This window comes from Ascaphus truei, chromosome 14 (genome assembly GCF_040206685.1).
Source record: "Ascaphus truei isolate aAscTru1 chromosome 14, aAscTru1.hap1, whole genome shotgun sequence".
Lineage (NCBI taxonomy): Eukaryota > Metazoa > Chordata > Amphibia > Anura > Ascaphidae > Ascaphus > Ascaphus truei.
In genome coordinates, this window is record NC_134496.1 from 15,744,733 (window position 1) to 15,750,495 (window position 5,763).

Here is a 5,763-nt window from a genome sequence, read left to right on the forward strand (position 1 = left end):
CGTCCCGCGTTGTTTTTTCCGGGCGGGGCACCGGATTTTCCTGCCTGGACTCTACCTCTGTTGTCTCCTGAGTCTCTTTTACACCATTGGTGATATTATTAACCGTCTTTTGGCTGTACTCTTGCATATGTGTACACAATACTTGTGAACACGCACGGCATCGCGTAATTCTTTATTAACCCCCGGTGCGCTGTGTGCATCTTTGTTCTTCTCGTTGCATGGTGAGATCGCCTTAGGGCAGGGATGCGCAATCTTTCTGCGCTGCGCCCCCCATGCCTGGCAGCCCCTGTGCTCGCGCCCCCCCCCCCCTTACCTAAGATCCAGCGTAATTTGACGCGCAGGGTCACGTGACACGCAGCGTCATTTGCCACGCATGGCCGAAGACAAGGTAGGAGACACTGAAAAGGCCTCGCGATCCCCCGGCACTTCATTTAAATGCCTTGGGGAAGAGCGCGGGGCCTCTGCAACCGCCCGCGCCCCCCAGTAAAATCTTGCGCCCCCCACTTTGCGCACCCCTGCCTGGGGGCGTTCTTACACAGAAGTTATTGGGAGAACCTCCACGCATTCCAGCAGCGAGGGGCTTATTCTGCCCGATTCAGCGCCTGACAGCACCAGGGCGGGTCCTCTGCTTCCAATACACTTAGCATAGGTCGGACAGGGCGGGCGTTTGTCTTTTTTCAACCTCATCTACTATGTTGTAAGAAATACAACTCTCTGTATGTCACGTTCTTTTGGGGGGGGAGTGTGACATAGAAACGCAAATACGCGTGAATATGAAGAATGTTGTATCGATGTGAACAAATCAAACTGCTGTTACACTATATGTAGCAATAAGATGGTAAATGACATTACATGTTACAATATACTCTAGTTATAAAATGATGTTACATATTACACATTACATACAGATATATATTAACCTCCTCCGGCTCATATCTCGTGTTCCCGAGGAGTTCCTTCACGTCACCATTCGGGTCATCCCTCCGGAGCTGCTTTCTGGAAGGTCTTCTTCTGCTGGAAGAAGCTAACTGCTGGTCTCGCGGCTCTCTGGGCTTTAATACTAGTTTGGGGGTCTTCCTCTCTGAATTATTGATTAGGAAGATCTTAATTAATCTCTTTGAAAGGTAGTTTCTCACATAACTGAGGGAGGATGTCTCATTGAGGTGTTAGATGTTACAGTCACTGACTGGCTTGAGTTACACATGGTATCTTGCCATCTGTCCGCATGAAGGCATGTAAGATAAAGACATATATAAATATATATTCAATCATATACTGTACATATGTGTATATTGCAATATCAAATCACAGTTCATGCTGAAATTACAGACATCAATTCTTACTATGTAGCTATATCTATAAGGCATAGCATATATTGTGTGTAAAAGGAAGGGGATCCAAATATTATAGGGTGATTGATCTCATAGATAACCATAGGGTATGTTATGCGTGTGTAAGATTATGGGGTATGTTGTATGTAGCCCTTGTTCCCCCACAACTAAAGGGGCTACCGTTGCTGCCGTTACCTGTAGGCTCACAGGAGGCCTGAACCTCCGCCACTGGGAGTCTGGGGTGATTGTGTGTATGTCTTGGTGCAGCGCCTCCACCTGAAAGGGATCCTAGCGTAGCAGGATAAGCCCCTCCCAGGAACAATCCCAGTAATACACACACACACACATATATATATATATATATATATATATATATATATATATATATATATATATATATATATATATATATATATACACATCAACCTTTACTGTAAACAATAATAACGGTACCCTGTACCACACAGTAATATAGGCCCCAACCTGATACCACCAGTGAGTGTCCCCAAAGTACATTGGGTGCCAGGCACCAATTCCCTGATGTCCCTTTCCCCAATGTCAAGGCCCACCCAAGGTGTGGGAGATAGCGCTATCCTTTGTAGTGTTGGTGCACTAAGTTGAGGTACCTGCCGGGTACTCCAGTACCCAGTGCGGCCGTCTTGGCAGCCGGGATCCGCTTTATCCAGTGACATCGTCGCCTGCGAAGGCACCCGCCTCTGCGTGGGGTGAATTCTGGCGTGGATAATATCACCTTTGAGAGTCTCTGTACTTAGGGGTGGTCTGGTCCCAGACCACAGGCCGCAATCACCGCGTGGGGCCTAAGGGGGGAAATTCCACTGGCTCTGAGACACTACCTGCTGGATCCAGCTCCCTCTTCCGACTGGCGTGATCCCTCAAGAGCGCCAAATGTATCTACTTCTCCCGAGATTCTAGGGACCCTATTGGCTGTTCATGCCATGTGATGTGCAGCCCCTGAGGCTGCTGGGAAATATAGTTCCCCGGCGGTGCTGTCTGTAATAGCCGCCGGACCTCGGGGCTACTGCGCATCCGCCTGGGAGTACCAAGATGGCTTCCGCAAATCATACCCGCACTGCGCGTGCGCAAAACATTTCTGCGCATGTGCAAGCATCATCAAGATGGCGGCGCCCTGCAAAAGTGTGCCGCCGGGAGCCTCCGGCAATCTGCTCGCCTCTCCACCTGCTCCCGCAATGTCCCTGCTCGCCGCCACTCCCAGCGAGGCGCCCTGATAGCCGCCGCCCTCCCGCAGCCCGGAGGTAAGAGAGGGACCTGGCTACATCTACATACGTTTTTCAAAGATTCATTTAGTCCGCTCACCTCATACATAGGATATAGTTTATAACTATGATGCATGGGAGGAAAGTCATTTAATTGGAAACAAAATTGATCCAAGAAGGATCAGAAAGATCATCCAATTATATGCACTCTATAGTATATGAAGGTGTTTATTGGACGGAACCAGTCCTGCAGGTAACATACTGCTGTGACTCTCTTGTGAACAGTTTGGATCAATTTCGTAAATTTAATATAAAATAATAAAAATGTTATTACATCAAATATTAATGGGTGGCACCGTGTTTGATATATACAGTGAATAAATCTATTTAAAATAAATCCCCGTAGAGGAGTTGGAGTAGTGTAGGGGATTGGGATAATAGTAACTATAACGTACTGGACTTGTCAAAGTGTGCATTAGTATGCATGTCCATGTACATTATACCCAAGACAGGTACTCAGACATCATGTGTGAGGCGTGACGTAAACACGCTGTATCCCCAATAGTGCTGGGAAGGATAATATAAGTGTAAGGCCCCGCTCCCTCAGTCAGCGCGCCCGCACTGCAGACAGGCGGGGCGCTGACAGAGACAGACCGCGATATGCGGTCTGTAGGGAGCCGGAGAGGGAGGGGGGTGGGCTCTGATCGTGGTGCCGTCCACCCCCCCACACACATACACACATACATACACACGCACATACATACACACACACACTTTAACAACCCGCAGCTCCTTCCCTGCTCCCCGCCCAAGGCGCCTCCCATCTAGCTCCTTTCCTTCCCATTGGCTGACTCGCGTACCACGTGACGCGTCAACGCCGAAAATCACTAGATTCTTGCAGTATCGGCCGGCTGACGCGTCACAGTACGTAGTCAGCCCTGCCGGAAGGAGGCAGCGGGGGCAGGGACCATCGGGCAAGGGTCTGGTGGTTCGCGGCCGCGCGTCCCGCCGGCCGCAGCGGGTTCGCAGCCTTAGCTATAACAAGTTACCTTGTGCGAGGTGTGTAACTGAGCGTAACCAGTATATGTAAGGAATTAAATGGCAAATAGATGGTGTAGCTGGTACAATGTACAATTCCTTAATTACATCTAGCTGTAATCTATCAAGAAGAGACATATAGGCAATATATATATATATAGCTATTAAATACACTGTCTCCAAAGTTCTGCTATGCAGTGGGAGTGTAAGCAATTGCTACAAGGTAAGTAAGTGCTGGCTAAAGAAAACAGCTAAACAGCTCCCGGGAGTGGTCACATCAGGATGCTGGGCACGGCTCGTACAGTATAGTGGTGTTTCAGGCTCATTGAATTTCCTGCTCCTCGGTGACCGTTCTAATTACGTTGCAGTAGATATAGATGCTGTTTTGTTTAGCCCCCCTGGGGGGCGCCACCCAGTTTGCGCACCGCTGGTCTATAGGGTGTGTTATGTGTGTAAGATTATTATAGGGTGATTCTATTACCGTCTATGGGGTGTGATGTGTGTGTAAGATTATTATAGGTTGATCCTATTACCGTCTATGGGGTGTGATGTGTGTGTAAGATTATTATAGGGTGATCCTATTAAAGTCTATGTGGTGTGTTATGTGTGTGTAAGATTATTATAGGGTGATCCTATTACCGTCTATGGGGTGTGATATGTGTGTGTAAGATTATTATAGGGTGATCCTATTACCGTCTATAGGGTGTGTTATGTGTGTGTAAGATTATTATAGGGTGATCCTATTGTGTCTATGGGGTGTGATATGTGTGTAAGATTATTATAGGGTGATCCTATTACCGTCTATAGAGTGTGTTATGTGTGTGTAAGATTATTATAGAGTGATCCTATTACCGTCTATGGGGTGTGATATGTGTGTAAGATTATTATAGGGTGATCCTATTACCGTCTATGGGGTGTGATATGTGTGTAAGATTATTATAGAGTGATCCTATTACCGTCTATGGGGTGTTATGTGTGTAAGATTATTATAGAGTGATCCTATTACCGTCTATGGGGTGTGATGTGTGTGTAAGATTATTATAGGGTCATCCCCTTAAAGTCTATGGGGTGTGATGTGTGTGTAAGACTATTATAGGGTGATCCTATTAAAGTCTATGGGGTGTGATGTGTGTGTAAGATTATTATAGGGTGATCCTATTACCGTCTATGGGGTGTGATGTGTGTGTAAGATTATTATAGGGTGATCCTATTACCGTCTATGGGGTGTGATGTGTGTGTAAGACTATTATAGAGTGATCCTATTAAAGTCTATGGGGTGTGATGTGTGTGTAAGATTATTATAGGGTCATCCCCTTAAAGTCTATGGGGTGTGATGTGTGTGTAAGACTATTATAGGGTGATCTCATTCAAGTATATATGGTGTGTTATGTGCAGTATATGTGACATTATGATAGGACGATCCCATTAAATTGAAGAGGTACTGTATGTTGTGTGATTAATATGATAATAGAATAATCCTACACATTATAGATACATTCTAACAATATAAACTCTAAACTCACCCAGAACTTTAATATGATAGCCCGTTTAGAATATTATTTTACATACATAACATACCTCACAGATTTTAATAGGATCACCCTATATTAATCTTACACACACATAATGAACCCAATATACTTTAGTAAGACCACCCTATTTGAATCCTAGACACCCATAAAATACCTTATAGAATGCAATAGCATTACCCTTACCCCGTTACACACATAACTAACCCTATTAATTATAATAAGATCACATATACTTTGCCTCTGTAGAGTTTAATGAGTTCACCCTATGAAATGTCCTAAACATGCTTATATACATGTTTCCCGCTTCCCTAGTTCTCAACAGGGTGGTCCTATTAAAAATAAAACAAAGCCTTTTAAAGCCCATAGTCTGTATCGCAAATTTCATATTAAAATCTGGATCAACCATTCATACAAACCATCAATAGGTTCACCTTATTCAAATGAAGCATTCGAAATAATAATCATATTAAATACACAATCTTTCTGGATTATTATAAGTCTTATTATTATATTATTATTATTATTAAAGTGTGAATCTTTAATTAGAAGTCCAATATTTATCAGTGGGGTTTTGCTTAGGAAACCTCAAAATTCAACATCCAAATCCAAATATCCAGGATTATTCCC